A 27,989-nucleotide genomic window follows, 5' to 3' on the forward strand; every position below is an offset into this window, starting at 1 on the left:
AATCTAGAATATGAAAAGCCTAAGAGCTTGTTTCTTTTGTGACACATGTATTCTCTACAGAGGAACTTTATAGCACTGAATTTAAGATATTCCATCCTTGATACACCCTTTGGAAGTCTTGCCCTGCTTCATTTCCCAAAGAAGAATGTATCCTATGCTCTGCCAAAGTCCAGGAAGTCAGCATTGTCATGGCCAGATTATCCAAACAAATCATTTGTACACCTTCTTTGAGAGAGTAGATTTGTTTTCTTTTTTTGTGTGTGTGTTGCATTTTATAATAATTTCTGGTATAAAATATTATACGACTATAAATGATGCTGAAAATACTTTACTGGAAGATGATATCATTTAGAAAAGTGCAATACAAACTCACTGACGTCATCTCAGAGAACTGATAGAAATTTCTTTACATTGTTATGGAGATTAAACAAGCTGCACAGGGATTAGGACAGTCAGTGTCGCACACAATTGCTTGGAGATAGTCATGATCACTTAAGGTATGCTCTTTAACAGCCACTCTTAGCTTTTTGTGAGAATGTAACTAGAATTAAATGATGATAGCTGCACACACTGTCTAGAATGTACTTCTAAGAAGTTGCACTCTTTTTTTTTCCAGAAACTTGTATTTTAAATGATAAATTTAAATAATAAAACCTAGTATTTTGTCTGTGATAGTCTCTGATGATATTAGAGGGCCTCCATCATTGGTACAAGAGCTTTAAAATATAACTTTTATAGCCAAGATGAATGTGTCCTGGTCCTCAGCCATTCTGCTGTCTAGTTAGTGACAGGCTTTCTTTCACACAAGTGCCAAGCAGCCATACAAAAGCTCACCTGACCAGGATTAATCAACCCAAGTGCCATGTTGAGTTCAGTGAGTTATTTCGAATACCTGCTATCTTTAGTCTATGTAAATCCAGTCACATATGGGTTTATTAATTTCTGGACATTTTTTCTGTACAAAACGATGTCTTTCTTTTTACTCAGAAAAGCTATGATTGTTGATTATAGCATAAGAAATAAGATTTTTACCATACTAACTAAATTAATTCTTAGTATAATATAATTGTATTGTTTATTAATAGAAGACATGACAAACTAAATAAACACTTTACAGTTCCAGGTAAGGTATGTAAATGCCATTGTAGGTTCTTGTATCTATCTAGAAGTAGGGAATTTATAACTGAAAATAATGCATTAACTAACACTGAAAATTATTTCAGTGTTGAAAATTATTTTAAAAAGTCATATTCCATTGTGTAGATGTACCACAATTTCTGTATCCCTTCCTCTACTGAGGGTCATCTGGGCTGTTTCCAGCTTCTAGCTATTATAAATAAGGCTGCTACAAACATGGTTGAACAAATGTCCTTATTGTGTACTTGAGCCTCTTTTGGGTATATGCCTAGGAGTGGTATAGCTGGATCTTGAGGAAGTGCTATTCCTAGTTGTCTGAGGAAGCACCAGATTGCTTTCCAGAGTGCTTCTGAGCACAGGGGGCTTTCATGAGTCTGATACTCCAACCAAGGCCCATGCATGGAGATAACCTAAGACCCCTGCACAGATGTAGCCCATGGCACTTCAGTATCCAAGTGGGTTCCATTGTAATAGAAACAGGGACTGTTTTTGACATGAACTGATTGGCCTGCTCTTTAATTACCTCCCCCTGAGGGGGAAGCAGCATTACCAGGCCACAGAAGACAATGCAGCCATTCCTGCTGAGACCTAATTGACTAGGATCAGAAGGAAGGAAAAGAAGACCTCCCATATCAGTGGGCATGCATGCAGAGAGTGGAGGAAGGAAGGGATTGGGACACGAGGAGGGAGTGAACCACAGGAGGGATACAAAGTGAATAAAGTGTAATTAATAAAGAATTAAAAAAAGAAAAAAACTGTTCAAGGATATCAAGAAGGCATAACATGACTTTTAAAATCCTCATCCATCTGAGAGAGGTATAAAAAAAAGGTGATACCTAAATATCATTCATAGAACAAAGATACAATGCCATATCTCAAAAGTCCTTCTTTTTTAAAAAACTTTTATTAATTACATTTTATTCACTTTGTATCCCCCCCATAAACCTTATGAAAAGCCCTTTTTGATGTTAAGAAAAAAAATCATGAAATTTCATCAGGCTGGTAATAAACTTTGGAAATATACATGGAGGAGTAAAATCAGCAAAAAATATAGACAGAAGTTCATAATTAATGTTGTATTTGGCGTTAGATATAGGCTTTTTTTAATTCAGGAAATTAGCATGATGGGAACAAGTTGGTGTCTTATGGCAGGGTATCAAATATTAACTCTTAGGATTTAAGGTGAAAAGTAAGAGGAAGGCTGAAATTTAAGTTCTAAATATCTTCAGAAAGGAAATGCAAAGATAAATTTGATAGGAGAGCAAAATGCAGGGAGACAGGCTGGTGTGTCTGGTCTGACAGTATTTCAGAAAAAATATAAGTAGAAGTGGCAAGCACTGGGGACTATTTAAAGTTGCTCCTGGACAAAATTTATTTTTCCTCTTCATCTCTTGTGATAGAAGCCAGGGCAATAAGTGACTAATTTAGGGTTATGATAAAGAACATGAAGCAAGGGATAAATAAGAGTTAGACCAAAAATAGCACAGGGAAGACATGGCAGTATTGATGTGAGACATGTATAAAAGGCCAGCGGTGTCCACAGCATGGACAGAGAAGCAGCAGAAAGGAAATCAGTCCACATTTCACAAGGAGAGGGGCCTGTAAAATGACCAAAGCATGCCTGTACTTTTGCCTAATGAGAAATTATCTTATTACAGAGGAGAAAGCTGAATGCAGACAAAAAGCAAGTAATTGTCAGGAAGAGTATGAAGAATTTCTTGGCAAAAGGGAGAATTTAGAAATTCAAGAAAATTTCGAACCATAGGTTTTACTTTTTTTTTTCCAGTGGAAGGGGTCAGAGTGAGATTGAACCCACTGTCTTCTTGTAGGTAAGGCTTCCCTATCACATGCTCAGTGTCTGAATTCCTGGCATTTCTTGTTTGAGAGTATCATTGCTTACAGTCTCCATGTGTGGACAATCTTTGTGGGTGTAGGAAAGCAAGTGATGGATATTAAGTATCTTGAATCTGATGACATTAGAAGAAAGATAGGAAGTAAGGAGAGTATGCTATAACAATTTTCTGAAAGTGAGAAAGGTTAAAGTAAAAGAACAAAAGTGAGAAAGAAATTTAATGTAACAGAAACAGCTAAGCCCCATATTCCTAAAAGAACAGTGAACAAAACATCAGTCAGTAAAAAATGCCTCCCTCTTCCCATTCCTCTACAACATCCCAGCTAAGGACTGCTGATGGCACAAAACCTACCACAATATCATTAAATAATATTAATGATATTATATAATATCATTTATTATATTTCATCTGATATCCATTAAGCATTTATGCTAATTATATCTGAACAATACATACCTGAGCTCCAGTTGTTGTGCAAAGCAGGCTTTGATCACAAAGAGCAGAGTCCTTCACATCTCTACACAGCCTTGGGGACACTAACAGTGAGCTTAGAGGACACAAGTCAAGTCAATGTGAGAGATAATCCAGCCCAGGCTCCCTGTTTGCCTATTCTTATTTTTTCATGCTGAGAAACTGAATTTTACAGCTTACAAAGTTGTCATTTTTATATTACATACACAAATGAAATTTATATGTTTTGTTCTTAATAGAAACCATGCTTCCTGCTTTCACTAACTGTAACATACTTTCTCTTTTTTGCAATGGTCAGTTCATTTCCTTATAATAACATGCATTTAAAAAGTCTTTGGGTGGAAAAGGCCAAAAAGAAGAGATCAACAAAGTCACAGATATTTCAGAACTAGAATGAGGGCTTCCTTCACATGCAGAAGCTTTCAGTGAGAGTCATCTAATGCTTAGTGTTAAATTTACAGTGCACTCACGCCCATTCAGATTCTCAGTCAAACAGCACTGGCAATATTAATAACCCATTACGGTGGAAACTCTATTTAGAAATGATGATGTGAGCTTTTATACTCCAGTGAAGTCAAGGCACGGTTCCAAAAGAAACCTTAAATCATAGTCAAGGTGAAGTTTGTCTTCTAAAATTCTGCCTCAAAGTCATTAGAAGGTCACTATTCTTAGTTTATCACACAAAATTTTCTGTAATTTACTTCCTTTTTAGTGGGAGGCAGCTCAGATAGGCTTCTAACATCAAATGCAGTTTTCTTCCAGCCCTAAGTCTTCTCATGTTTTCAGGATATTGAATATTTACTCTAAAAGGTTAGTAATTGTTTTTTAAGAATTAAATGTGAAACACACATCATTGACAGAAATCGCTACCTGCTTACAGTTGGCTTACTTTTCATCTTCCCCAATATTGTAAAAGAATACAAATTTTGTAGTATCAGTTCTTCATTAACAGAAAGATACTTTTCCAATGGCATAGTTATTTTGCCTCTGGTCTCAAGTATTAGATAAAAAATTTTCATGTATTTGAATTAACTTAAATTACTACTTCCATTTGATAGCAAAAAAGTGAATATTTTTCTGCTACCAGCTAACCTGTATGTTAGAATTAAAAAAAATAGTTTTGTTGACTCAATTAGAGTATGATGTATTTTCAAATTAGTTGGTAAATAAAGATAAATACATTAAAGAACCATTCTTTATTATAAAATAGTACTTTTTGATTTAAGTTTGTTTCATTGATCCCAATATCTTGGGATTAAAGCTTCATCTCAACTCAATAAAGTCCATTAGTAGTTAACAGAATACTTCAAAGGATTGAATGGACCGTGGTTTGTACATAAAAGAAATTTACAAGCCCTGGCATTGCTAGTTTAATAAAATCAACTTTTTTTTTCTACATATCAAGAAGATAGACTTTGCAGGAAAAACAATGAATCTTATCTAATGAATGTATACAAAACAAAATTTTTACGTACAGTGTAATATAGTGGAACACATTTTAAACAGACAATAGGAGTACAGTTTTAGTCACTGTTATTTTGGCAATGTTTTTGATTATATTGGTTTCTAAGTTGGGAATACTTTAGCAAATAAGAAGACAATGTCAGAAAATAAACATTTTGGAAACAAGCCTATGTTATGCATGGTGACTAATGACTGAATTTGACAGATTACATGGAAATTGGAGAAATAAGGGGGATCCTCGACTGAATGGTGTTCCTGTTGATATCATTGAATGGTTTTCAGTGAGGCAGTTAAAAATGTCCTCTGAATGTTCCGGCACATGGCATCTTCACACTTTCAGAAATATAATTGTTGTTAAAATATATATTTATATAAACTATGTCTTGATGCTTGTCACATACCCTCTATGGTCACTTCTTATACTTTAATATCATGCATTTATAGCATCAACTTAACCCCAACTTTCAATTACTCCTTTCAATGACTTTGCAGGGCAGGTTATACATATTCAGTCTCTACTCTTGCTTTCTCCCTTTTTCTCCTCCTCTCCCCTTGTTTCTCCTTTTATGAATCCATTATATGTACGAACCTCTGAGTAACAGACTTGAATGTAGCAAAACTCTTCACTGAATGAGAAAAGAATCTCTGCAGTCAAAGTTAAACTGTTGTTAAAAAAGGAAGAAAGTTTATATGGTGTAAGCACAGTGTCCATGAAAATTCACTTATCATTTTTTCCTTATGACAAAAATAAAAGATTAAAGGATGAGTGTAGTAATGTCAAGCACTGACCTCAAGTTTCAGTCCTACACTTACACTAGACAAAATATCGCATGGGCATTGGAGCTTTAAGACTTTAATATTCCTTAATTCAAAAATTAATGAACCCATTGGACAATCTAAAGTCAATAATCTTAATTTCTATACACACACACGCGTGCATGTGTGTGTGTGTGTGTGAGAGAGAGAGAGATGTGTAGTCTTTAAAGAATAAAATTAAGACAGTTAAATCCTCAAATAATTGCTTGTCTACCCTTCTGGAATCCCTGGTTGGAATCATGTCTTCCATGGCAAACTCTGACCTTACTTAAAAAGTGGGAGAAATAATTTCAGCTTTACATGCCTGGTGCAGCAGAGGAGAGCAATGCGCTCTGTAATACGCTTTGTTTCACAGTGTGCAAACCCTGCTCACTTGCAGTACTGCTTGTGACCCATAGTACCCCTGAGTTAGCTATTATTATTTCAGTCTCATAGATGGAACTTAGAGAGGTTAAGTGACTCACCCAATTTCAGATAGTAAGTGACAACAAGGCCTGGAACCTATGACTTCGAAAATTGGCTCCAAAGATAGCTATTCATTTTCACAGACAAAAACCGAGTCTAAAACTTATTATGTGAACAATGGGTTATCCATTGCCTTTTGTGTTTTTCCATGAGGATGAGACCCAAGAACAAGGACTCTTGACATGGATGGGGTGAGACATTGGAGATCAAGGAAAGTGATGGGACTTCTAGGTCTGAATCTCACAATACGGTGCCTTCTGAATACTGCATGACATCTGCCACAATAGCCCTTGTACCTCAAATCCTTTTAACACATCATGAAAGACACATCGATTGGTTCTCTATAACCATAGCAAATTGAATGTAAAAGAAAAACCTTTCTTTTTCCATTCCATCCAATTTGCCTGGAGTCCTCTTATGATCACACATGCAACAGGGATCACAGTTGTGAGCCTGATTGAGAATACGGCCACATGAATAAGTGGCAGCAGGGCCAGACCCGAATGGGCACATTAATAGCCATTCTCTATTGCTGTTTTCTTAACACAGAGGCTGCCTAGAAAGCAGCTGCCTCTGAAGCATGAAACGAACACAAGATCACTGTTTCTAAAGCCCTGCCTACTTTGGCCTCATGATCTATTGAAGTGGTTTCCTGGAGTTATAGGACTTATTACCTTGCCAGCATACTGAGTACTTGTAATTTCTAGTCTTGGGCTCACATCTACAGGACAAGACTTTGTAGGGTCTTCTTGAGAGACTGTGTGAGGCAGCTTTTCACCATCAAGACAAATATCTGGGAGACAAGTTGAAATATGAAAGACTAATCCTGGCTCTTGGTTTTAGAAGTTTCATCCATGGTCTCTTGTAGGCTCAACATCATAGCTGAGGGCAGGTGATGCATTGAGGCCACTCATCCTTATTCAGCAGGAAACAGACAGCAAATCCGAAGAGGCTGGGGATAAGATAGTCTACAAATAAAGCCTGCAAGGTTACATTCTCAGTTCTTAGTATTTTATCTCACTAGGAATGCATCAATCATACGATTACTTGAAAGGCCTCAAGATACAATCAACTTCCAAATGTCAACATTGCAATCTGTACCTATGAGCCTTTCGTGGATGTTTTATTTCCAAAGCAGAGCAGAGTCCACCCTGCATTGGTGAGTATTTGCATGAGCTGCCAATGAGCTCAGTATGTGTTCTCACCCAACTAGGTGGTCACTTCTCTTTCCTTTGCGATGGTTACATTGGAAAATATTCCTGCCTTTCATTTTCACTAAGATGTTTACTTCCTCTGTTGGAAGAACTTGGTATCTATCCTGCCATGGTTTCATTCTGCTTTTCTAATTAATCATGTCAGCCAAATTTCAGTAGGGAGAAAAGTGTTAATTTCCAGAAGTCAAAACAGAAACTCAAGAAGGCACTTGAAGCAGACACAACGACGGAGCACAGACTGCTTTCCGGCTCATTCCGGATCTCTTGTTAGCTAGCTTTCTTTTCTAGCCTGGTGATGATACTGCTGGCAGTAGTCTGGATACTATATTAATGTTGTTGGCCCTACATTAATGTTGGCCCTACATTAATCAACAATCAATAGAACTTGCACAGATGTGCCTTCATGCTGATTTTATCTGGACAGTCCCTCAGTAGAAAGTCTCTGCTGTCTCTTCTGTTGTCTCTTGGATATGAGCAGTTGACAATTAAAGCTCGCTAAACTTATTTTATAAATCTCTGTAGACTGATTATTAATGTGTTACAATACAACATGAAGAAATGAAGTAAAAGTAATGCTAGAAAAGCATTTTCTTTGAATATTCTCTCTAGAGAAATACCTAATTTAGTTTTAGTTCATTGACAAAGCACTTGTTTGTCCTTTAGCTCTTTATCTCTCTTTATAAATCTTTAAAGAAACTTCATTTTGAGTCCTATGGGACCTTCCAGGCATAGAAATAGGAGACCACAAATAAATAAAAGAAGAATTCTGCAGTGTAGAAAATATACAGTATAGAAAGCAATGTGATTGTCCAACCAACAGACCACCCAGAAACTCAGTATGCAAACACAAATCATTAAGAACAGCTTTAGATAATTATTTATGTCTTCTTTTTGATTACTTGAAATTTTCTAATTCTGGATAAAAGTTCGAAACCAAACTAATGAGCATAAAAACAAACCTATGTGGGCTCCTTTGTGCTGTGAGTTCAAACACACATCACTTTTTCTAAACAAAACTCTTCAGAATTCTTTAATTATTTTGTTGGTATGAGTTAAAATGAAAACATTCTGTACTATGATGAGGGTAGTTTGTGTTGCCAAACATTGAGATGTTTGTCTTTTTCCTTAAATGTTCCTATATTCTGGGTTGGAAATACTTCACTTGAAAAAACTGTAAGCATTTTTTTAGTACTTAAGGGCACTTCCACAGGATTCTATCCTCTGAATAAAAGCTAATTTTTTTCTCAACTTAGAAAAAATGAGTCTAGTTTTTTAAAAAAAAGTATGTTAGCCATAATTTTTATTTAATTTAGACTTCTACGTTCTACAAAGTACAGTGTATTATATTTTATTATGCTATCTTTTCTGTCATCCATAGGTCATAACTGTCTATAGATTCATGTCATATACAGTAAAAGTAAATTTATATGCATATGTACCCACATATAAAAATTTTATCCATAAAAATATTTTATAAAATAAAATACATCTTCTATTATTATAATTAGGCAGCAGATATTTATTTCCTGATTCTTCTCTCAGTTTTTTTTTTCTTTCTGTTTATATGATTATTTGTGTTTCACACATGTTTTCATTTAAATTACCTTAAAATGAAATTTCTATAACTTTCAAAATTTAGGATTTTCATCTTCATTGTCAAAAATAATCAACTATTTAAATACTTAGGAATAACAATGTAATAGTGAGTCTGAAATGTTTTGTAGATTACAGCTGTAAATATTTATGTTTCAAATTTAAATGAGACCTCACATATATTGGCAATGATTTGACCTGGGTCTGGCTGCCCTAGTGCTAACTTACAAAATTGTACTTTTCAGTGCTGTCTCCTCCCCTGTGTCCTCCCATCCTGTTTTTGTATACATCTCCTAATATCTCTTTCCCTTCCATATCCATACCAAGTTGTATTTATTCTCTACAAAACCATTCAAAATTAATTTCCTTTGCATTAAACTCGCCATTTCTGCATGCACTCTGAACTTCATCTATTACCTAATATCTTTTAATAACAGAAACAATTATTTGTCCACCATTCATGATTTTCTGCCTATGTCTTTTTTTCCTTAGCATTAAGTACTAGCATTATTTCCCAACTCTTCCAGAAAAGCATTGTTAACAATTGTTTCAATCATCTTATTTATTTATTTTTAATTTTTTTATTATTAGTTATATTTTATTAACTCTGTATCCCAACTGTATCCAGCTCCCTCATTCCTTCCCAAACTCTCCCTTCCTCCATCATCTCCTCCCTGCCCTTTCCAAGTCCACTGATTGGGGAGGACCTCTTCCCCTTTCATCTGACCCAGTTTTATCAGGTATCTTCAGGACTGGCTGAAAAATCCTCCTTTGTGGCCTAGCAGGACTGCTCCTCCCTTGGGGGGTGGGGAGGTCAAAGAGCCTGCCATTGAGTTCCTGTCAGAAATAGTCCCTGTTTCCCTTACCATGGAAAACCAATCGGTTACTGAGCTTCATCTGAGCAGAGGTTCTAGGTTATATCCACACATGGTTCTTGGTGGAGTGTCAGTCTCAGAAAAGACCCCTGTGCCCAGATATATTTGGTTCTTGTGGAGCTCCTATACTTTCCATGTCATACTAACTCCCCTATCTTTCATATGAGTTCCTGAACCCTGCCCAAGGTTTGGTTATGAGTCTTAGTATCTGCTTTGATACAGTGCTAGGTTGAGTCTTTCAGGGGTCCTCTGCAGTAGGTTCCTGTCCTGTTACTTGTTTTCTCATACATCCAATGCACATCCCATTTGTCTTTCTCAGTGAGGATTGATCATCTTACCCCGGGTCCTCTTTCTTGTTTATCTTCTTTACGTGTATAGATTTCATTATGTTTATCATATCTTATAGGACTATATGAGTGAATATCTACCATGTGTGTCTTTCTCCTTCTGGGATATTTCACTCAGAATAATCTTTTCTAGATCCCACAATTTGCCTGCAAATTTCATGATTTCCTCGTTTTTGATTGCTGAGTAGTATTCCAATGGGTAAAAATACCACAATTTCTGTATCCATTCCTCTGTTGAGGGACATCTGGGTTGTTTCCAGGTCCTAGATATTACATATAAAGCTGCTAAAAACATGGTTGAGCAAATGTCCTGGTTTTGTACTTGAGCAAATTTTGGGTATATGCCTAGGAGTGGTATAGCTGGGTCTTGAGGAAGCACTATTCCTAATTGTCTGAGAAAGCACCAGATTGGCTTCCAAAGTGGGTGTACCAGTTTACATTCCCACCAGCAATGGAGGAGAGTTCCCCTTTCTCCACAACTTCTCCAGCATGTGATGTCATTTGAGTTTTTGATTTTAGCCATTCTGATGAGTATCAGGTGAAAAGAAATCTCAGGGTTGTTTTGATTTGCATCTCCCTGATGGCTAAGGGTGTTGAGCCTCTCTTTTAGTGCTTCTCTGCCATTCTATATTCTTCTACAGAGAATTCTCTGTTTATCTCCATACCCCATTTATTAATTGGATTACTTGATTTATTGCTTTCTAACTTCTTTAATTCTTTATATATGTTGGATATTAGCCCTCTGTCAGATACAGAGTTGGTGAAGATACTTACCCAGTCTATAGGCTGTGGTTTTGTTCTGACGACACTGTCTTTTGTTTTACAGAAGATTTTCAGTTTAATGAGATCCCATTTATTGATTACTGCTCTTAGAGCCTGTGCTGTTGTTGTTCTGTTCAGGAAGTTGTCTCCTGTGCCAATGAGTTCTAGGCTCTTCCCCACCTTTTCTTCTAACCAATTTAGAGTGTCTGGTATATGTTGATGTCTTTGATCCACTTGGACTTTAGTTTTATGCAGGGTGATAAATATGGATCTATTTTCATTTTTCTGCATGTAGACATCCAGTTGGACCAGCATCATTTGTTGAAGATGCTTTTTTTTTCCATTGAATGGTTTTGTATTCCTTGTCAAAAATCAACTATCCATAGGTGTGTGGGTTTATTTCCAGGACTTCTATTCAGTTCCATCAATCTTCCTTTCTGTTTATATGCCAATAAAGTGCTATTTTTATTACTATTGCTCTGTAGGACAGCTTGAGAATGGGGGTGGAGATACCTCTAGTTGATCTGTTGTTGTACAGGATCCTTTTGGAGATTCTAGGTTTTTTGTTTCTCCATATGAAGCTGAGAATCTTTCTTTCAAGGTCTGTAAAGAATTGAGTTGGTATTTTGATGGGAATTGCGTTGAATTTGTAGATTGCTTTTGGCAGGATGGCCATTTTCACAATGTTAATCCTACCTATCCATGAAGTGAGCATGGGAGATCTTTCCATCTTCTGTTATCTTCTTTAATTTCTTTCTTCAGAGATTTAAAGTTATTTTCAAACTGGTCTTTCACTTGCTTGGTTAGAGTCACCCCAAGGTACTTCATGTTATTAGTGGCTATTGTGAAGGGTGTCATTTTCCTGATTTCTTTCTAGGTCCTTTTGTCTTTGGTATACAGGAGGTCTTCTGATTTTCTTGAGTTGATTTTGTATCCTGCCACTTTACTGAAGGTATTTATCAGCTGAAGGGGTTCTCCAGTTGAATTTTTAGGGTCAATCATGTATACTATCATATCATCTGCAAATTTGACCTCTTCCTTTCCAATCGTATCGCCTTGATCTCCTTTAGTTGTCCTATTGTTTTAGCTAGGACTTCAAGTACTATGTTGAAGAGATATGGAGAGAGTGGGCAGCCTTGTTTTGTCCCTGATTTCAGTGGAATTCATATAAGTTTCTCTTCATTGAGTTTGATGTTAGTTATAGGCTTGCTGTATATTGCCTTTACTATATTTAGGTATGTGCCTTGTATCCCTGATCTCTCCAAGACTTTAAACATGAGTGGGTGTTGGACTTTGTCAAATGCTTTTTCGGCATCTAAGGAGATGATCATGTGGTGTTTCTCCTTCCGTTTGTTTATGTGGTGGATTACATTGATAGATTTCTGTATGTTGAACCACCCTTGCAATCCTGGGATGAAGCCGATTTGGTCATGGTGGATGATATCATTGATGTGTTCTTGGATTTGGTTTGCAAGGCTTTTATTGGGTATTTTTGCATCAATGTTCATAAGAGAGATAGGTTTGAAGTTCTCTTTTTTGTTGGGTCTTTGTGTGGTTTAGGTATCAAGGTGACTGTCGCTTCATAGAATGAGTTTGGTAATGTACCTTCTGTTTCTATTTTGTGGAATAGTTTGGAGAGTATTCAAGTTAGAACTTCTTTGAAGGTCTGGTAGAAGTCTGCACTGAATCCATTTCGCCCTGGATTTATTTTGAAAGGGAGACTTTTGATGACTGCTTCTATTTCATTGGGGGATATAGTATTATTCAATCTTTCTACCTGATCTTGACTTAAGTTTTGTTGATGGACTCTATCTAGAAAATTTTCCATTTTTTTAGATTTTTGAATTTTGTGGCATCAAGGCTTTTGTTGTATGACCTAATGATTGTTTGGATTTCCTCACTGTCTGTAGTTATGTCCCCTTTTCATTTCTGATTTTGCTGAATTGGATAATTTCTCTCTGTCTTTTACTTAGTTTTACTTAGTTTGGCTAAAGGTTTGTCTATCTTCTTGATTTTCTCAAAGAACCAGCTCTTGGTTTCATTGATTCTTTGAATAGTTTTATTTGTTTTGTTATGCCAGGTTCACGGGACTCTCAGAGACCACCAGGAGACGACTCGATGCAATTGCAAGAGAGCTTTATTACGAGAGCGATTGAACTCGGGACCCAAGTCTCACTGGCGCAGCAGTAGAGAAGTGGGACCCCGAGCTCTGAGTGAACAGGATTTTTAAAGGGAAAGTCTGTGAGCAGGGGGTTTCCATGGCAGCAAGCAGGGGGCACAAGCCTTGGCGTTACAGAATTGCGTGAAGTTTAGCAGGGCAGGGTGACCTTTTCTGAGGCACACAATCACAATGGCTAAGGCATATAATCACAATGGCTATTTTTCTAAACCATATCTGAAACATTGGGGAGAATTTTCCCACCCGATTTTTAACCGATTCCCATTGATTATTGCCAGGGAGTTTGTCTCTATTTTCTATGAAGCATTTATTCTATTATATTTCCTGCAGGCTGTTGCTAGGAGAGTTAACTTTGTTTTCTGCCAGGTGTACACTCTGTGATATTTCCTGGTACCTGAATTCAGTTCCCAGTCAAAATCTTTATTTCAAAATGGAGTTATATTCTGGCTAAATTAAACTCTTCAGTTTCTAATTGATTGATTTTAGCCCTGAGTTTGATTATTTCCATCTGTCTGCTCTTCTTGGGTGTATTTGCTTCTTTTTTTTTTCCCTAGGGCTTTCTGTTGGGCCCTAGCATATGACATGTCACAAATTTTTAAAGGCACTCAGTGCTATGAATTTTCCTCTGAGCACTGCTTTCATTGTGTCCCATAAATTAGGGTATGTTGTACCTTCATTTTCATTGAATTCTAGGAAGTCTTTAGTTTGTTTCTTTATTTCTTTCTTAACTCAGCTGTCATTAAGCAGCAAGTTGTTCAGTTTCCATGTGTGTGTAGGCTTTTTTCTAATTCCATTGTTGTTGAGGTGCAGCTTTAGGCCATGGTGGTCAGATAGAATACAGAGGATCATTTCAATCCATTTGTATCTGTTGAGGCTTGTTTTGTGACCAACTATATGCTCTATTTTGGAGAAGGTACCATGAGGTTCTGAAAAGAAGGTATACTCTTTTGAGTTTGGGTGGAAAGTTCTGTAGACATCTATTAAGGTTCATTTGATTTAGGACCTCTGTAAGTGCTTTTAATTCTTTTATTTTTTTAATTCTTTATTAATTACACTTTATTCACTTTGTATCGCCCTATGGTTCACTCCCTCCTCCCATCCCAAACCCTCCCTTCCTCCACCCTTTGCATTCTTGCCCCTCCCCAAGTCCACTTATAGGACAGGTCCCCCTCTCCTTCCTTCTGATCTTAGTATATCAAATCTCAACAGGAGTGGCTGCTTTGTCATCTTCTCTGGCCTGGTAAGGCTGCTCTCCCTTCAGGGGGAGATGATCGAAGAGCAGGCCAGTTTATGTCAGAGTCAGACCCTCTTCCCCTTACAATGGAATCCACTTGGACACTGAACTGACATGGGCTACATCTGTGCAGGGGTTCTAGGTTATTGCTATGAATGGTACTTGTTTGGAGTATGAGTCTCTGGAAAGACCCCTGTGTTCAAATTTTCTGGTTCTGTTGCTCTCCTTGTGGAGTTCCTGACGTCTTCACATCTTACTGTTTCCCTCTTCTTTCATAAGATTCCATGCAGTATGCCCAACAGTTGGTCATAAGTCTCAGCATCTGCTTTGATAATCTGCAGGGCAGAGCCTTTCAGAGACTCTCTGTGGTAGGTTCCTAACTTGTTTCCTGTTTTCTTCTTCTTCTGATGTCCATCCTTTTTGTTTTTTGGGATGGTGATTGAGCATTTTAGTCAGAATTCTCCCTCTTGATTAGTTTCTTTAGATGTACAGATTTTACTAGGTATTAGGCTTCTGTCTAGATGATCTCTCCCTTGGTGAAAGTAGGGTGTTGAAGTCTCCCACTATTAAGGTGTTGGGATCCATGTGTGATTTGAGTTTTAATAATGTTTCCTTTATGAATGTAGGTGCTCTTGTATTTGGGGCATAGATGTTCAGACGTGTGATGTCCTCTTGGTGGATTTTTCCTTTGATGAGAATGTAGTGCCCCTCCTCATCTTTTTTGATTAATTTTGGTTGAAAGTCCATTTTATCAGATATTATAATAGCTAACTCAGCTTGTTTTCTGGGTTCATTTGCTTGAAAAACATTTTTCCAGCCCTTTACTCTGAGGTAGTGTTTGTCTTTGTTGCAGAGGTGCGTTTCTTGGATGTAGCAGAATGTTGGCTCCTATTTCTGCACCCATTCTGTTAGTCTGTGTCTTTTTATTGGAGAGTTGAGTATCTTCTGTGGGGTTGGTTTGCTGTGTTGATATTGCATAAATTTAGTTTTGTTCATGGAATGTTTTGTTTTCTCCATCTATGTTGATTGAAAGCTTTGCAGGGTATAGTAGTCTTGTTTGGCATCTGTGGTCTCTCAGAGTCTGCATGACACCTGCCCAGGCCTTTCTTACTTTCATGGTTTCTGGCGAGAATTCTGGTGTGATTCTGAGAAGTCTCCCTTTATATGTTACTTAGCCTTATTCCCTTACTGCTTTTAATGTCTTTTTGTTGTTGTTGTTCTGTAGATTGTGTTTTGACTATGATGTGACGTGATGTGTTTCTTTTCTGGTCTAGCCTATTTGGTGTTCTGTAGGCCTCTTGTATATTTATGGACATCTCTTTCTTTAAGTTGGGAACATTTTCTTCTATGAGTTTCTTGAAAATATTTTCTCGACCTTGGAGCCCCGAGTCTTCTTTTTCATCAATTCCTATTATTACATTTCGTCTTTTCATGGTGTCTTGATTTTTTAGATATTTTGTGTTTGGGACTTTTCTAATTTTACTTTTTCTTTGAGAGAAGTATCAGTTTCTGCGAGTGTATCTTCAGTTCCAGAGATTCTCTCTTCCATCTCTTGTATTCTGTTGGTGATGCTTAACTTTGTGGTTCCTGATCTTTTCTCCAATTTCTCCAGCTCCAGGGTTTTCTCTGTTTGTGTTTTCTTTATTGATTCTAATTCTGTTTTCATGCCTTGCACCATTTTCTTCATCTGTTGGAATGTGGATTCCTGTCTCTCTACAATGGTCTCTATTTTTGTGTTTATTTCCTCTCTATATACCACTGATTATATCTCTACTGGTACCTCTATTTGTTTGGCCATATTTGCCTGTGTTTCTTTAAGAATTTGGTCCATTTCCTCTTTCTTTGCCTCCAATTGACTGGCCAAATCTTTGATAGATTTGTTCATTTCATCTTTAACTGTCTGAATTTGCATGGCTATTGCTCTGAGAGAATTGTTTGTTTTCTTTTTATGAGCCTCAAATAATTAGGTAAGCATAGCTTTAAAGTCATTTTCTTGTCCTTTTGATGAATTGGAGTATTCATCAATTTTGGGGGTTGCTGGGGAAGTCATGATGTCCTGATTTATGTTGGATGTGTTCTTTTGCCTACCCCTAGTCATTGGCTTATCTGAAACCTTCCCTGTTTGTTTCTGGATTCTGCAATTCAGACTGGTACTGTCTTTCTCAGGCATCTGGAGGGTTCTTCAGGAAGCTGAGAGAAGTCCCGTGGTCTCAGCGTGTGCTTTGGTGTACTCTCTGTACCTGTGGGAGGAAAGTACTCAGGCACAGAAGGGCAAATGCAGGCTTGCTCATGTGTGTGTGTGTGTGTGTGTGTGTTTGTGTATGTGTGCATGAAAGTGTGTGTGGAAGTGAGTCTCAGGGGACAGAGTGATAGAGAATGTTGAACCCTTGAGTGTGTGGGAGGAGCTCTGCCTTGCAGGCTTCTAGGTGATTATTTGTGCATGCACTGTATATTTAGCAGGCACTGGTGATGGTCGCTTCGCAATTTCCCGCATTAACTGCCTCAGTTGGACCCACAGAGCAGGGGCTTCCATGTCCCAAGAGACCCTGTTTTCCACAGTGGGTATGTGGGTGAGAGGGGTCCAATGCCTGGCTTCTATTTTAGAAGGACCCTGGTTCTGGGGCTCTTCAGACATTCAAGTACGCACTCACTCTCAAGCAGGTCACATCGGCAGGGATCAGAGTATTCAGGCTCTCTGCTCTCTGGTTTGGCCCTGCTTGGTCTGCAGGAGGACTGATGTGCTCTGCCAGCTCAGTGCTACTGCAGCTGCCAGGTTAGGAAGTCCAGCTGCAGCTGGAGACTTGGTTGTCAGTCCAGATGCCTTCTGGGAAGTCATGGGGGCCCTCCACTGTGCTCTCCAAGCCTGGGAGGCCCAGCGCCTGGTATGCCTAGCTTGTATGGTGGGTCTGCTGGGCTTTGGTTGGTATATAGTGAATTATCTGCCACTGAGGGTTTGGGCTGGCCATCAAGTCAGTGGCTGAGAGACCCTGCAGAGACACTATGGCGGCCAGCAGACCTGGGACCTTGGAAGGATGGTGCCGTGGGTCTGGGACTCCAAGACCAGTACAGCTGGCAGTTACTGCTAAGGAGCTAGCAACTCCGCCTCCGCCACTACAGACCCCAGGCTGTGAGCTCTGAGCTGAGAATCTCGGTGAGCCGGCTGTGCGGAGGAGGAGGGAGGTCTGAGAAAGGGGAGTGCTGGGAAATCAAAGGATCATTTTTCTCCTTTCCCAAACAAGTCCACAGGTGATCTGAGACCAAAGTTTTCACGTCATACAATGTTCCCTGTTGTTTAGAAAGCCTCTCTGTTGTTTCCCTGGCTTCAGAAGTCCATCCACTCACCCACTCAGGTGTTCAGCTCTTCCACAGCTCAGAAACTGAACATGCTAGTAGCGATCATGGCTCTTATCTTTTTATTAACATATTGAAACATCTGAGGCAGGATAGCCTTGAAGAAACAGGAAACTTAGCTTAGTTTAGCTTTAGGTGTTCAAGCACATAGACTTCTGCGCAGTTGAAGGAGAGACCTGTCCATGACTATGGTCACATTGTGAAAGAAAGCAACAGTTGAATCGTGTCTAGAAGTAAATTAGTCCATACTCAGGATTTTAAGACAATCTTGTCAAAGAAACTAACAAGAAATACTTGATCTTAGTAGGGAACATGATTGCTGAAATCTAATGTTCTAGTAGGCACATGCCTATAACACCTTAACACTGAAGACTGAATTTCCCAAATTGACCTTTAAGAGTAGCAAATGACATCCATGTTAAAGTGTCAACGAATACTTTGTTTTCTTTGATCGTCAATGGCATTTCACTCCTGCACATTGTATGTACACTCAATGTTGAGGAACCTTCTTGCACCCTTAAGTGAGAGGCTACACACATCCCTGGCCTTAAATTGCCCTCTGAGTGTTCTCCAGATGCTTTCTCTCTGAATGACTTACTTTGGTATCAAATTGAGTCATATGTTTCACATTTTGGTATGACTGGTCTTGTCATAGTCAGTGCCCTGATTGATAACATGTTGATGACATCACGGTTAATTGCTTGTCACACAGTTCATTGCCTGATGGTGGTATCAATTGTTTTCAACAACATGTTCTTTCATCTCAGTTTATATGCTGCACTTTCTCATTTCGATTCCTAAATATCATTGTGCTTAAAGTCTTGCATTTTATCTTCTATATAATTCTATCATCTGTCTCCTTCACCATAAGAAGTATATTGAATGCCATTGTTATTTCTTTAAGTCAAATATTTCTCCTTACTCAAGATCTACACACTCAGACAGAAAATATGGTTGTATGCTTAATAATAGCTTCATTTTCAGATGGCAAGAAGCTGGTGTTACCATTGGCTTGCTCTGTCTTATAAGTTATTCATATATGTACATGATTACAAATGTTTTAGATTATTCATTTTGCTTTTTGGAATGATGACTTTTATCCCCATCTTAGTATTATTTAACACAATTGCTAAAAAATTTCCTGGTGTATCTTATTTAGTTTTTATATCATATTCAACTGTTTTGTATTGGTATGGCTAAAATTTATAAATGGCAAAATATTATGAAAAAATACTTTAATTTTCAAGTTTTCTCTTGTGCCTTCCATCTAAATGTCTCATGAAAAAGTTTTGATTACACATGAAAATTCACTACAGATTATTACATTGTATGCATTCAGACTTATATGTAGTTAAATATTGACTATTTCAATAGCTCTCAAGATAATGACAGATTATCATTTTCATTTCATATTTAAATTTATTTTAGATTCATCTGACGAAACTCCATGAGACATTTTAAGTACTTAAAGTGTGATTATTACTGTCCTACGTAAAATAATCATTGAAAGACTTAGATTCTATTTTAAATAACCAAAAGCATAATGAATCAATCTGAGAAGAGGTGTATATGGATACCAATGAAATTACAAACACAGAAAACAACAACTCCAAAATTACCAATAACATGATCTAACCCAAGAGGTAAATATTTAATGAGTATAGAGTCATGATTATAGAGTTATGCTTCAAAGATCATGATCAGTTAAAATACCTGTCTGAAAGCTGGTGAGAGATTAGCCCAACTAAAGTGATATCTATTAAAGCTTTGGGATAATTCAATTCACACTTTAAATTTGTCCATAGTAAAGGCAGAGACTTCAAGGGATTAAACACAACCAACACATGGGTCTCAAATCACAGACTATACTTGCCACAATCCGAAGGCCAAATAAGTCATGTTACCATAGTGTTCTGAAGTGAGAAGAAAATTAGCAAAGTACAGAGAAGGAAAAAGATGTGGAACTGTTTGGCAGCCCATAGTAGATTCTGTAGTTCTCTCTAGAGCTCTCAAGACTTATTTTTCGCTTGATATGCCATGGCCATGTGTTCAGTACTTTAATCATTGACTTCGTTTAAATCTTACAGCAACTCTGTGATCAATGTTATTTTCCTATTAATAATTACTAATATATCTAAAAATCAGATATTATTATTGTTTACAAGTGATAGTCAGCTCAAGATCACCTAGATGAAAATGAAGAATTAGATGATCAGATTCAAAAGACATAACCACATATTCCATCAACTACAAATGCCCAAATCAATAATCACCTTGTTTTGATGAAAGAACACTTTATTCATTCAAGAGTTCTGCATATATATGGAAATAATACATGCATTAATGTATTACAGTTATATTGCTGAAGTTCCTTTTTGGTTAAAAATTATCATTGCTTCACAGTTTGAAAAAATCTATAGCTTGTGGAATTTTCAGTTTTGTCTTTGGTGAATAAGTTATTTTATGAATTTCAGTTTTGATATTAAAAGACTCAGTAATAATATTTACATTCCATTAATTACTCTCTGAAATATTATGATATGATCTAAGGTTTGGGTATTCAGAAATAAGAATGACAGAGATTCAACTTCAAGTAAAAATTACAAGGAAAGAAAGAGAATTAAAAAAAGAAGTAAATAAACATTTTAGCAAGAGTCCTCCCTCTTGATTAGTTTCTTGATTCGGCAAGATGGAGGCACCAGGACTCTAGTTCTGACCATCAGCACAGCAGGATCGGCACAGTGACCAACAGTCAGAACTCGAGTCCCTAAAACACAAGTGATTGTATTTCCCAGGTGAGATGATACTCCATGGTGGAGGATTCAATCAGTTTTAACTCACCCAGCTAAACTGCAGAAGAGATCCCGGTTCCACCATGCACTTGGTCACCAGCCCAGAGCCACATGCCAGCATGCTCTGATCACTGTCCCAGACTGAACTATGGGCACCACAACATCAGAGACTGAGATTTCCAGTCGAGAGATAACCCCACAGTGCAGGAAATTATTGGGACTGACGTTAGGTCACCCAGACATTCCCTGGAAAAGACACGGGGTTCTGCTGGTGCCCAGGAGCCAGCCCAGAGACAGAGCCGGGACCTAGGTGCCAGCACAGAGTCCTGCCTGCATGCCTGACTTGCTGCCCCAGATAGAACTGTGGGCCCCAGGGCATCAGAGACTGAATTTCTCTGCAAACCCACAGGGAGGGAAATGGCTGGTCTGATCTCAAAGCACTCAGCTGATACCACCATCCTGAAAAGGTCTCAGGAAAAATTACCCAGTTTCAGCAGATGCCCAGACACCCAATCCCCAGGAAGGCAGAAAGGCAGAGCCACATAAGTCTGTGCCTGTGGGTTCTACTCGCCATCACAGACAGAATGGCTGTCCCCAAAGCAAAGACTGGGTGTCCCTGTCAGGAGGAAACCTCACAGCGGGGGATCATCAGGTACAATGCTCAGGACACCCAGCTCCAAAAGACTTTCTGGATTCACGCAGACTCTAGGCCCTAGCCTTTTACTGCAGGCATGAGCACTGTGCTCACCTGCCATTATTGAGTACTGCTAGGGCACTGGGGCACACAGCTGCATCCTCAGACCTATAATAGCCAGAGAGGCACTACAGCAGCCCTCAGATACTGCTCCAAGGATCAACCAGTTAACCCTAGCTAAACTGACAAAACTGTGGGAATACATGGTTCTTCAAGAGGGCTGCACCCAAAAATTACACCTTAAGAGCATCCACTGCTGCTCACTAAATTCAGAGCAAGAAACCCAGCAGCAGGACAGCCATCACCAGGACCTCTCCTGATGAGAGGAGAGCCTTCCTGAACACCACAGTTACCACTCAGGTGATACATATGAAGTGAACTGTGACAATTTCTGAGAAGCAGCACCATTCACTTGACCATACCCAAAAAGCAGAGGAGAACTTCAGAACCCTGCCAAGTGGATTCTCCCCAGGACTCAGCAGGCACCAGAAATTAACAGACAACACCTGAGACAGAGGGATGGGTAGAGGACAGCAAAAAAACACAACCAACAAAAGGCAAAGCAACATGGAATCCCCAGAACCCTGTTATCCAGAGGCAAGTAACCCTGGACACCCTAACGTAATTGAAAATCAAGAAGATGACCTTACATCTATGCTTATGAAGAGGTTAATGGAGGAAGCAAATAAAATGAGTAAAGAATTAGGGGAAGATATAATAAAACAGATTATGTTCATCCATAAGGGAATACAGGAAGATGCAGCCAAACAGTTTGTGGCATTCAGAGAGGAAATTATTAAATCACTGAAAGAAAAAAAAGAAACAGAGGAATGTTCAAACAAACAGCTGAAAAAATTGAAGGGAAAACAGGAAAATACAGTCAAACAAGTGAAGGAAATCAACAAAATGGTTCAAGATCTGAAGATAGAATTAGAAAAATTTAAGAAAACACAAATGGAGGAAATCATGGAAAGGGAGAACCTAGGAAAGAAAACAGGAACTACAGAGGTAAGTATAACCAGCAGACTACAAGAGATGGAAGAAAGAATCTTAGGTGTGGAAGATACAATGGAAGAAATAGATGTATCTGTCAAAGAAAATGATAACTCTAAAAAATTCCTGAAACAAACCATCCAAGAAATCCAAGACAAAACCTAAGAATAATAGGAATAGAGGAAAAAGAAGATTCCCTCCTCCAAGGCCCAGAAAATATTTTCAACAAAATCATTGAAGAAAATTTCCCCTACTTAAAGGGGAGGCCTATAAGAATACAAGAGGCCTACAGAACACCTAATAAATTAGGCCAGAAAAGAAAATCCTCCTGTCACATAATAATCAAAACAGTAAGTATACAGAACAAAGAAAAAATACTAAAAGCTGCAACGGAAAAAGGCTAAGTAACTTTTAATGGCAAACCCATCAGAATCACACCTGACTTCTCAACAGAGACTATGAAAGCCAGAAGAGCCTGGATGGATATCAGGCAGACCCTAAGAGAACACAGATGTCAGAACATGTAGATGTCAGCCTAGGCTACTGTACCCAGCAATACTCTCAGTTTTCATAGATGGATTAAACATGATATTCAAAGACAAAAACAAATTTCAACAATACCTACACACAAATCCAGCTTTACAGAAGATACTAGAAGGAAAAATATAACACAAGAAAACTAACTACTTTCAAGAATTCACAGGAAATAAATAAGCTAACTACAGCAAAACAAAAAGTAGCCAAACACATAAACACGCTACCATAACCAACATCAATATCAATGGATCTAACAGCCACTGGTCATTAATCTCCCTCAACATCAATGGACTCAATTCTTCAATAAAAAAACACAGACTAACAGAATGGATGCATAAACAAGACCCAACAATCTGTTGCATACAAGAAACACACCTAAATCACAAAGATAGACATTACCTGAGCGTAAAGGGCTGGAAGACGGTTTTTCAAGCAAATGGACCCAAGAAGCAAGCAGGAGTAGCCATCCTAATATCTAATAAAGTAGATTTTCAACCAAAATTAATCAAAAGAGATACAGAAGGACACTTCATACACATCAAGGGAAAAATCTACCAGGAAGATATCACAATCCTGAACATCTATGCCCCAAATGCAAGGGCACCCACAGTTGTAAAAGAAACTTTAATAAAACTTAAACCACACATAGACCCCCACACATTACTAGTGGGAGACTTCAACACCCCACTCTCAACTAAGGACAGGTCAACAAACAGAAATTAAACAAAGAAACAATAACTCTGACAGAGGTCATGAATCAAATGGACCTCATGGACATCTACAGAACTTTTCACCCAAACCCAAAAGAATTTATCTTCTTCTCAGCACCTCATGGAATCTTCTCCAAAGTAGACCATATAGTTGGTCACAAAGCAAGATACAACAGATACAAGAAAATTGAAATAATCCCTTATATCCTATCTGATCACCATGGACTAAAGCTGGACCTCAATGACAAAAATAACAAAAGGCCTACACACATATGGAAACTGAACAACTTGCTACTAAATGACGGCTGGGTCAGAAAAGACATAAAAAAAGAAATTAAGGTCTTCTTAGAATTCAATGAAAATGAAGGCACAACATACCCAAACTTGTGGGACACAATGAAAGCAGTGCTAAGAGGAAAGTTCATAGCACTAAGTGCCTTCAAGAAGAAATTTGACACAGCTCATTCAAGCAACTTAATGGCTCACTTAAAAGCCCTAGAGAAAAAGAAGCAGACACACCAAAGAGGAGTAGATGGCTGGAAATCAAAATCAGGGCTGAAATCAATAAATTACAAACAAATAAAACAATTCAAAGAATTAATGAAACCAAGAGCTGGTTCTTTGAGAAAATCAACAAGATAGCAAACCCTTAGCCAAACTAACTAAAAGGCAGAGAGAAACGATCCAAATCAACAAAATCAGAAATGAAAAGGGGGACATAACTACAGACACTGAGGAAATCCAAACAATAATTAGGTCTTACTTCCCAAGTCTATATGCCACAAAATTTGAAAATCTAAATGAAATAGACAATTTTCTCTACTGATTCTACATGCCAAAGCTGAATCAAGACCAAGTAAATCACTTAAATAGTCCTATATCCCCTAAGGAAATAGAAGCTGTCATCAAAATCAACCATGCAAAAAAAGCCCACAGCCGGATGGTTTCAGCACAGAATTCTACCAGACCTTCAAAGAAGAGCTAACAGCAATTCTCTAAAACTATTCCACGAAATAGAAACAGAAGGAACACTACCAAACTCATTCTATTGAGCCACAGTCACCTCGATACCTAAACCTCACAAAGACCCAAGAATTTCAGGCCAATCTCCCTCATGACCATTGATGTAAAAATACTCAACAAAATACTTGCAAACAAAATCAAAGAACACATCAAAGATATCATCCACCATGACCAAGTAGGCTTCATCCCAGGCATGCAGGAGTGGTTCAACATATGGAAATGCATCAATGTGATTCACCACATAAACAAATTGAAGGAGAAAAACCAAATAATCATCTCATTAGAGGCTGAAAAAGCATTTGACAAAATCCAACATCCATTCATTTTTAAAGTCTTGGAGAGATCAGGGATACATGGCACATACCTGTACATAGTAAAGGCAATATATAGCTTATAGCCAACATCAAACTCAATGGAGATAAGCTTAAATCATTCCCACTGAAATCAGGGACAATGCAAGGCTGCAAACTCTCTCCATATTTCTTCAACATAGTTCTGGAAGTCCTTGCTAGAGCAATAAGACAATTGAAGGAAATCAAGGGGATACAAAATCGAAAGGAAGAAGTCAAAGTATCACTATTTGCAGATGATATGATAGTATACCTGTGTGACCCTAAAAATTCTACCAGGGAACTCCTACAGCTGATTAACACCTTCATCAAAGTGGCTGGATATAAAATTAACTAAAAAAAAAATCAATAGCCCTCCTGTATACAAAAGATAAAAGGGCCAAGAAAGAAATCAGGAAAACAACACTCTTCACAATAGCCACTGATAACATAAAGTACCTTGGTATGAACCTAAGCAAGCAAGTCAAAGACTTGTATGAAAAAAAATTTCCAGTCTCTGAAGAAAGAATTAGAAGAAGATATCAGAAGATGGAAAGATCTCCCATAATCATGGCTTGGCAGGATTAATATAGTAAAAATGGCCATCTTACCAAAGGCAATCTACAGATTCAATGCAATTCCCATCAAATTACCAACATGATTCTTTACAGACCTAGAAAGAATAATTCTCACCTTCATATGGAACAATAAGAAACCCAGAATTACTAACACAATTCTCTATAGTAAAACATCTTCTGGAGGTATCTCCATCCCTGATCTCAAGCTGTACTATAAAGCAACAATACTAAAAACTGCATGGTACTGGCACAGAAACAGAGTGGTGGATCAATGAAATCAAATAGAAGACCCTGACATAAATCCACACACTTATGGACACCTGGTCTTTGACAAAGATGCCAAAACCATTCAATGGAAAAAAGACAGCATCTTCAAGAATTGGTGCTGGTCTAACTGGATGTCTACATTTAGAAAAATGCATATAGATCCATACTTATCTCTCTGCACAAAACTAAAGTCCAAGTGGATCAAAGACCTCAACATAAAACCAGACACACTAAACCACTTAGAATATTAGTTTCTTTTACATATTTAAGTAGGTTTATCCTATAGTATATGTCTATATGAGAGAGTATATACTGTGTGCATCTTTCTGCTTCAGATATAGCTCACTCAGGATGATCTTTTCGAGATCCACCATTTACCTGCAAATTTCAGGATTTCTTTGTTTTTTATTGCTGAGTAATATTCCATTGTGTAGATGTACCACAATTTCTGTATCCATTCCTCCAAGGACCATGCATGGAGATAACCTAAGGCTCCTGTATAGATGTAGCCCATGGCAGTTCAGTGTCCAAGTAGGTTCCATAGTAATAGGAACAAGGACTCTCTGACATGAACCGATTGGCCTGCTCTTTAATTACCTCCCCCTGAGGGGAAGCAACATTGCCAGGCCACAGAAGAAGACAATGAAGCCACTCCTGATGAGACCTAATTGACTACGAACAGAAGGAAGGAAAAGAAGACCTCCCCTATCATTGGACTTGGGGAGGGGCATGTGTGCAGAGGGTGGAGAAAGGGAGGGATTAGGACATGAGGAGGGAGAAAACCACAGGGGCATACAAAGTGAATAAAGTGTAATTAATAAAGAACTTTTAAAAAGAATAAAAAATAGTAACAAAGAAAAAAAAGAAATAAATAAACCAAAAAAAATGGAAAAGAAAAATAAGAGATTTTCATTAAGTTCTCGGTGTAGGCTTTTCAGGAACTAAGCTGGAAACTGGTTTGAGTTTGACTGCTTCCATTATAATTTGGCTTGTAATCAGAGAGGAAACAGGTTAAGCAATCACTACTGAAAAACACCTTAGCATCCTCTAAGTCGGAAGAGCAGAGAAATAAGATTTCAGGAACATATTAAAACAGGAATGCTTGACAAACAAGAAGCTCTATAACTGCAAAATTATGAATCTAAAATATAAACTCATGGGCATGTGCTCCCTGGACAATATAATTTTCCAAAAAATTAGATAATGTTTCTCAACACCACAAGCAAAATAATAAAAGGAGCCAAAAAAAAGCATTTGATTGTATTACATCTTCTTTTCCCTAGAAAACAGTAGTAATAAGCATTCAGTTTATCAAGTCCAGAAGCTCACTGGAATTTAACAATGGCAGATGCAATTAACTAAGCAGTTTGAAGAATATGATTACAAAGTAGAAACAGAATATGAACATAGTCTTTAGAAATACAAACAGAATATGAACAGAAGGATGTGCTTGCTGCTTGAGCTGGAGAGGGTTGAACAATTAATGTTTCTGACAGCATTTGCAATATACCACAACTCTTGTAGAAGCTACTGTGAGAAAGAACTTTGTAATAAGACTCAGAGCATGATAAGCATTTTTTTCCTCCTCTCATCAGCAAGAGTCTGGAATCCATCCATTGAGCTGGATACCTCTTTAGGATATTTAATTGATTCCTCAAAGATCAAAAGCTGATTTAAGGCTGTCAAGTAATGCAAAATAATATTATTTCTATATCCGGAATCTGTGTGGGTTAGAATGGTTATCCCTACATGTAAATTTGAGAAAATCTCTACTCTGCTTTCTTCCCCTTCTTCTTGCTGAAAATGTATGCCTAGTAAAAATGGATAATAGAACTGAGCAGTTGGTTGTCATTTCTTCAAAGTGAGTTGCAATGGATAAATAATATTTCTTTCTAGTCACTAAAGTGTTTTCTTGAAATAGGGAATTCAAGTATACTGATGTTCCAAGATTTTGTAGCTTTTTTAAATTAAATCTGGAAGCACGAAAATCAAAATAGAGAGTTTTCCCAATTCCAATTTCTTCACAGAAACAGTCCTAAAAATAAGTTATTGTATTTTAAATAAATTCAAATAATAAAAATCAAATTCTTTTAGAAGTGGACATTGTAGGTTTCACTTAGAATAGCATTGTCTCTGAAGACTATTTTCAGAAAAGCAGTTTATGATAAAATAATATTAATAATATTAGTAATAGTAGTATATTGAATGTTTAAATGCTGAATGACTATTATCCAGAATAAAAATTATTTGCTTACTGTCTCCATAATTTAGATGTAATTTTAGGAGAAAGACTGATTTTCTTCTT

The sequence above is a fragment of the Meriones unguiculatus genome, chromosome 10 (genome assembly GCF_030254825.1).
Source record: "Meriones unguiculatus strain TT.TT164.6M chromosome 10, Bangor_MerUng_6.1, whole genome shotgun sequence".
NCBI lineage: Eukaryota > Metazoa > Chordata > Mammalia > Rodentia > Muridae > Meriones > Meriones unguiculatus.